The sequence below is a fragment of the Hesperophylax consimilis genome, chromosome 16 (assembly GCF_061612785.1).
Source record: "Hesperophylax consimilis isolate HC1 chromosome 16, BYU_Hcon_1.0, whole genome shotgun sequence".
NCBI lineage: Eukaryota > Metazoa > Arthropoda > Insecta > Trichoptera > Limnephilidae > Hesperophylax > Hesperophylax consimilis.
Genome location: NC_142851.1, coordinates 20,846,135 through 20,854,758, shown reverse-complemented (window position 1 = coordinate 20,854,758; position 8,624 = coordinate 20,846,135).

Below are 8,624 nucleotides of genomic sequence, written 5' to 3'. Positions count from 1 at the left end.
ATCTACACATTGTATTAAAAAAAGAAAGTTTTAAAGAAATATTCATACATTTTTGTTCTACAATAATATTACTGTCTTAAATAATTTTTTTTTTTTTTTTTTCGTTATCTTTCGAAGTACCTATACAAATCAAAAACATTATACCTTTCGTTGAAACGTAGGTATATACAAAAAACGTATTACCTAGGCAAAATTTTGATAGGAAATCACAAATAAAGTTTTTTTTTTTTTATAACTGGAGGCCTACTCAGATACATTGAAATCAGATAATGGCCATTTTACATGATATACATACCTCTTTTTTTTCTCTTTATCATTTTACATAACTTGTAAAGTAGGTAAAAATATTGTTTTTACAAAATTTAAAAAAAACATTTTGTAGACACCTACAAAGACTACAGTGCACAGAGAAAACTAATAAAAAAAAACGTTTAAAGTTTTGATATTTCTCTTTCTGAAAATGCTCCTCAAATAATAAAAATAAAATAATAATACAATACCATCCCAAAAAAGAGAGTCTGCGTTGATGTCTTCCTCAACGTGAATTATAGACCTGAAAAAAAAAGTAATATTATAAAATGTTTTTTATTACAATTTTTAGTGAGGTTTTTTTTGAAGAAAATTAAATTTGGGTAAAATACTTCCCTTAGAAATTTTATATTATCTGCTCAAAGCAGTGTTATATTAGAAATACAATATGAAGCAGAAATCTGTTTGTTTGTCTGAAGTAGCAAAAGCTCTTAACGGTGCATTCTGGTAAAAAAAATTCTAGACTTTTCATGTTGTCGTTTTAAAATTTCGGTTATTTCGTTTTTTTATTTTTATCTATTGGTTTTAAACGGTAGACCTCGAGTCCAAAAAATTATGTGTCTAATTTTCCCTTACTCGAAATCACAAGATTTGTACAATACCTATATACTTATTATAAACCTCAAACATTTAATGTAACATTATTTTAAATTACAAATAAGGAATTATTTAATTGATGCAAAGGAACATCACTATATCAATGACAATTCTTTTTTAAACTTTTTTTCGTACAGGCAGGTACCACACCATTGAAAAAATTCAAAATAATAAAGACTAAATCAACACGAAGATTTCACACGGAGAAAAATGAGCATTGCTAATTTATTATGAATCTCTTCAAATTTGGTTATCCGGTTAAACTACGGGATTTAACGAATGAATTATCACGTTTCCTAATAAAATTTGGTAAATTTTGAATACGATGTCGGAACACATGTACGAACTCGTGTAATATATTCGCAGTTTACTAAAAGTTTATCAGGAAACCTGTTAATTTTATTCGTTAAAGGCCTGCAGTCCTGTTTTTAACCGGATTACCAATAATTTAAAGACATTATTAATAAAAAAAGTAATACTCATTTTCTCTGTGCACATTTGAAAAAAATATTTCTTCTCAACCATTAAAATGGCCACTATCTTGAAACGGAAACGGAACGCACAAACAAATTTAAACTTCCCTATGCCCAGTGAAGTAATTATGTGACGCGAAGTAAAATAACTGTCATTTTTCACAAAAAAAAGATTATAACCTGAGAGACTTCAAACGATTTTCAAATTTTTTTGATTTCATGTCAAACTCGTATCTTTCAAGAAATTTCCTCTGTTTTACAACTTTATCAACTTCCAAAAGTGCATGCATTTTGAACGATATGGACAGGAAGTTGTAGGTATGATTAAAGTGTCAAAAACATTAAATATCGTGTGAAAGCTCACGCTAATCCTCTGAAAGAAGAAAACACGTAATGAGACGTTTAACAAAATATATGGGTGAAAACTAGAAGCGTTAAGTTTTCATAAACACTTTACCTTTCAGTGAAAAATAAACACCTCTTTGACAGGGGTTGTAATTAATTATTAGAATTACAAAATGCTTGAAATGTGAATTAAAAGATTATGATCATAATTATTGCTCCATTAATATGTCGTAATAAATTGAGCAAAAATTTTAATGTGTGTTTTTTGGACGTTTATATCATTAAGTTCCATATTCATGTATTAGATTTATTATTACCTTTCAAGATAAATTTTTTTACACGACTCGCGGAGGAACCTGACTGATATAAAATGTTGATAATTTATTAGAATCTCTTCAAATTATTAGTAACCCGCTTAAAAACGGGATTGCAGGCCATTAACGAATAAATTGACAGGTTTTCTAAACAAATTTCAGTAAAACACGAATGTACAGGGTTTTCCAATAAGAGGTGTTATATTGATATTCAATCGTAAAAGATCAATGGTTTCGTTGCTTGTCTGGCACGTAACGCCGTCTTGTTGAAAGTAAACATTGTTCAGATCAATACCATCCAATTCCGGCCATAAAAAATCATTAATCATCTCTCGATAGCGCAATTCATTCACCGTAACTGTTGCTTCAGCCTCATTTTCGAAACAGTAAGGTCCAATGACTCCGCCAGACCATAAACCACACCAAACAGTCACACGTTGAGGAAAGAGAAGCTTTTAAACAATAATTTTTGGGTTTTCCGAGCCCCAGGTGCGATAATTTCGCTTGTTGACGAAGCCACCGATGTGGAAATGGGCCTCATCACTCAAGATGATTTGCATTTGATTCACAGAAGTGAATTTTAATAATTTCAATGCGAAAAAGCGGGCTATTCAAAATAACACCTCTTATTGGAAAACCCTGTATTATCGCGACGTCGGAACACGTATTCAAAAAATTTCTAATATTTTTGTCAAAGATAATGATAACAAAATCAACTCCAAATGTTTTAATTTTTTTTAAACATTGTAAAGAAAAAAGAACAATGTCGCCACCCTGGTTTGGCAACGTTTTGAGGCGGCTTAAGGTAGGGGCTGTAGGAAGGTATTTATTAAGGCGAAGCTTAATGCTAAATCACTATTTTCGATTAATATTTAACGAATCGATTTACATTACGAATACCAAAAATATGCTTTAGATAAATTGAAGCTTTTCCTATCGTTTCCCTTGAATAGAATATAAATATTTTTTTAAAATTACTGAATAAAAATTATGAATGTAAAATACAATTTTTTTTTTTTTTATAGAAATGAATGAACGCATAAAATAAACAATTTAAAAGATAACAATAGTATAGCTAAAATTATATGTGACAGTTTGCCTTGATTAAATTTTAGCATTCTTATAAAATTATTTAGAAAATAAATTTAAAAAAAAATGTTGAAATCTTGAAATCGAGCATTTCTAGACTCCGTTTGTCAAGCGATTTTAATGCCTATTATCTATATCCGTGACGATATAAGGCACACTAAGAATATACACATTTTTTTCTCTTAATGCAGATCTTGAAGAGGTCCAGATTATATGAAGGAGGAAAAACAGATAGCTGGTAGTTCGTTCCACTTACGAGCCAACTTACACAGAAAACGAGTCAAAGTAACAAACTGTGACGTAGATTAAAAAGTTTTTCGCTTGTGCTACGAGTTTCCGATACCGTGAATAGCATTAGTGTGTTGGTGATGATTTAAAAAAAAAACAAAAATTGAATAGGTAATCTATTCCTCCGGTCATTCAAATTAAATCAAATCATTGGTAGATCTGCACTGCACCTTTCACAATAACTGGATTTCGTGGGACCGTTAAGGGATTAAAATTAATTGAGACTTCCCCTCGATAAGTCGTCCTTAAACTATTCCCGTTAAATCCGGATTAGTACCGAATCCCCCGGGATAAAGTTTCAGCCTAAATCGCTTAAGGACCAAGTGGAACAGTAAATGTGTTCAAATAGGAGTTGGACAAACTAACTGTTGTCTGTGGAACTCGCATTACACGCTCATGCGGTTGTGTCAACATTAAATTATTTCCTGAACCAATTATATTGTCATGGCCCTACTTAATCTACTCATATATTCGCGGAATTTCATTATATTGAAACTGATATTTTTTTACACTCAGCATCAAAAAATATTGTGTTTTCGATGATGATCTAAAACTCCTAAAACTTATGAAACTACAGAAGACTATGTTTATGGATATTCAAATGAACTCAAATAAATTACAAGATTTGCGTAAGTTTAACAAAGTTTATCTAAACTTGACGGCCTCCGTGGTCGAGGGGTAAGGCTCTCCACTGGCAAGCTGGAGGTCGGGGGTTCAAATCCGGACGTGTGCAAGTAATTTTTATTTGAATTATTTGTGTTATTTCACAAATCACTAATTAAAAATAATATGTAGTATGTTTGCGGGACGTTCCAGAGTGAAAAATACCCTCTGTATCACCCTGGTGTAAGATCACCATTTAGAATTCAAAATGTGCTTGAAATGGCTTGGACCGTGGTTGGTGACTAGATCTGAATAGCCAGGTACTTTCCTACCTTCCTCTTCCCTATCTTCTTCCTATCCCCACTACCTTTAGCCTCACAACATACTCCAAGTGGGGATGACATAGTCTCACTGACTCCAGACGGTTGGGAAAAGTTGGGATTTCACATAAAAGTTTTTAAAAATAAATCAGCCTTTCAACTATCAACAATCCTTTATCAAATTAATCCATTGATAAAGGATTAAAAGCATAATATTCTCTATTGTTATAAACGCTTTACTTCATTGTCCGAAATAGCAAAGACTGTAGGAACATTTCTACAATAAAAATCTAGTATTCTTCTTTAGTTTGAAGTCAAGTAGGGCTATAATATAAATCTTCTATCTGGTCCTTTGACTTTAAAATCCACTTCGATTCCATTGAAAAAGTACACACAAATTTCTAAGACGTGTTAAATAAAAACTCGGTCTATTTATTAACTCCTCCAGCCTTTTAGGGTTATACAGGGTTTTCCAATAAGAGGTGTTATTTTAAATGGCCGATAATAGTAGATGTTACTTTTGAAGCTGTCATTTTTTGACATTTGATAAGTAGAAACTACCACATCAATAAAAATGGAACAATACACGCTTCAACAACGCATTGAAATTATTAACATTCACTTGAGTGAATTAAATGCAAATCATCTTGAGTGATGAGGCCCATTTCCACCTCGGTGGCTTGGTCAAAAAGCAAAATTGTCGCATCTGGGGCTCGGAAAACCCAAAAGTTATTGTTGAAAATCCTCTCTATACCCTCAAAGTGTGACTGTTTGGTGCGGTTTATGGTCTGGCGGAGTCATTGGTCCTTACTTTTTCGAAAATGAGGCTGGAGCAACAGTAACGGTGAATGGATTGCGCTATCGAGAGAAGATTAATGATTTTTTATGGCCGGAATTGGATGGTATTGATCTGGACAACGTTTACTTTCAACAAGACGGCGCTACGTGCCACACAAGCAACGAAACCATTGAACTTTGAAACACTTTGTTTTCGCCAGGAAAATTATAATAATAGTAAGCAAACAAAACTATTTTTGAAAAAGGACCACACTACATGGTCATTTAAGTATATAACAACCTTCCACGTAGCATCAAACAAATAACCGACATACTTAAATTTAAATCAACACTAAAAACATTTCTTTTAAATAAATGTCAATACACCTTAAATGAATACCTTACATAAATTAAATACCTGTGTTTTTTGTTTTTTATTTACATTCATTTGTTAACATGTAATTGTTGGGTTATGTAATATAATGTGTATTTGTTAGGTTAGCTGGAAGAAATAGGATGTAACCTGTATGCTATACCCTTTGTACTCTTTTTGTGAAGTAAATATATTTTTTTAATTTTTGATTTTGAATTTTAAGCCATTGGCTCTGTAACATGTCGATCATAATTAATAAAAAGTGGTGTAAACAAAGTGTTTATTTTTATATATAATCATAAACAAACTTTCGTTATTTTTTTATTTATTTATTTATTGAGTTAGTTTATACAAAATTTGAATATAAACAAGATAATATTTCATTTTTTAACTATAAATATTTTTACAATAAACATAACATTACTTTTTAAATACATGCATTCTTCAGACTTTCAGGCATTTCATCATATATTTTTAGTCCTTTGTACATTAGGCAGTTCTGTGATTTTGATCATATGTGGCAATCTAATTCTATTTACATTTCTAGTTTCGAAATTATGAACAAATCTATTAAAAACAATTTAATATTTTGGCATTTGGTTGTTCATGACTTCATGCACAAAAATTAATACATTAAATAACAGTCTCCTTTTTTATTGAAATTCTACTTAGCTGCTCTCATTTGATTAATGCTTGCGTATTTGCCTTTTCCCAGTATACATCTTATAGCTCTATTCTGTATAACAGCTGGATTGTTCAAATTTCCTTCATTGGTCAAATATAACATAGTAGAGCAGTAATCTAAATGTGTAGCAACTACAGTTTTAATATAAATAACTAAATGAAAGCGAGGGACTAAATAAAATAGTTCAATGTATAATGGTTAACTTTCATAACAAGCAAATAAATATAATTTATTATGATTGTTCCATCACATCCCTTCCCGGAGTGAGATTATCAAAACTCATTATGAAGATATGATGTTTTAATTGAAAACGTCCTATAAGGTGATAAGTGAAACTCTTTAAAAGCACTTGCAGATTAAAATAACGTTTTCACCTCCGCTTTTTTCTTCTGTAGCAGCTGATGGACAGGCGCGGTAGGTCCATATTGGAGAATCTAGTAAGTTTTCTTCGAAAGGTCACAAGTAGTAAAGGTTTTAATGGTCGTAGTACACTGAAGGCCTTTTCCCTTTTTAGAGGTTCGCAGACTGACTTTCAATGCAGACTGGCTCAGTCCCCTATACAATGATCCAAGGTGACATCAAAATGGTACGCTTGCAATTCAACGAGTCTTAGGACGGGTTTTTTCAGAGAATTTGAACAATTCTTCAAATTTCAAAGTTAATTTATAATTTCTGTGAAAGTTTTTTTTCAAGTTCCGTTATTATTTCAGTTCAGTCAAGTAACTGGCCCACAATAATATAATAACAGAACTTGAATAGTATATTCACAAAACTCGCAAATAAAGGTTGAAATTTGACGAATTGTTAAAATTCTCTTAAAAAATCCGTCCTTAGTATCGGAGAAAAAAAATAGATACTTTTTAAAGTGATTTTTCGGATATAAATTAAGTTGCTGAATGATAAAATGTTACAAATTAATAGGACGCAAATCTTTTTTTAAATATTTTGACTGCTCCTAACCGTCTGGAGCCAGTGAGATTATGGCATCACTATTTGTGGATTGTTGTGAAACTGAAGGTAGTGGGGAGGGAAAGTGCTTGGCAGGTCACCAAACACGGCCGAAGCCATTTTAAGGAACGTTTCAATTCTTTTTGGGACCTATAGATTAAGCGTCATATTTGTCGACATTATATTTAAAATTCTGACTTAACAATATCATCTTGCAATCAATGGTCTAGTGATTTAAAACAAGATATCCTGGGTTCAATTCCTAGTTATGACCATTATCTCTTTATTTTTCTGTATCGTGTTCAGTTCCATGTTTCGTTTAGATTTATTAGTATTATCTTCTTCACCAATTAAATATTAACCATTTGGAAAAAGAGTAAGAGAGTTAAAAATGTCGACATCTGTAGAATTTTGTTGTGCTTTGTTGTATGTTTTTAAAAATAAATCCTAACAAGGGTTTTATATTGATGGAAAAATATATTTAGAGCAGTTAACTGAACATTTGTTAAATACGCACTTTTAAAGTTGTAGAAATATTTATTCAGTACTTTTACGCAATATTTTTAGTCTTTACGAAAGCAATATAGATTGCTACTATCTATTCCGTGATACGAAAAATCAGTTCCATGATAACTCAACACAGTGACAATTCAACACACTTTCAAAAAGTGATACAAAGTCATTAGAAACGATGAAATAAATTAATTATCCTTACCTAACCTAACCTAACCTAACCTAATCTACTTAACCCAGTTAGTAAAGTTTTTGTTTCATCACTTTCCATGACTTTATATAACTTTTTAAAGATGTGATGATTTATCATTGTGATTATTTATCCGGTCAGAGAAAAATCATATATATAAAAAACTAAAAGCTACAAGCTAACTACAGTGACATTAATGTTTTCCGTTAAAAAAAGTTCAATATTCAGAGCTCACCTTATCAACATTTTGCCTTGTCAAAAATGGCATGTTGGTGACGAAATGTTAAAAAAGTATTCGTCCGCGTTGCGCAGTATCATACCATTCTTCTATGAGCACTGGTCTCACCCTCCAGATTATTTTCAGTACTCCCTTGGTATCGGTAGATTGAGCACGCTTATGGGTCTCGTGATCTTTCAGCAATAAAATATCGCGTATCGTAATATAAAATTGAGTGGTGTTTTAGTTTTAAAGTGAGTTGACTAGAAAAGCATACGAAAGAAATAGTTTTAATTTAAGTTTTACATGAAAACTTTTGACGCGCTAATTCATTTTGACATTTTTATGTTTTTCACAGTGTAAATTGTTTAAAAAAAAATTATTACTAATTGGTTGGTGGCATTAATATGATTGGTGGTTTTTTATAAGTTAAATAGTGATCGTTTTGGGTACAAACAATGTAGAAACAAAGTGTGTTTTGGTGTTAAAACTCTAATTTCTTGCTACAAGCATAAAATTGTTATCGAATATTAATATTATTGTTAATAACGGTAGTTATATTAATCGTTTTAAATAATCATAT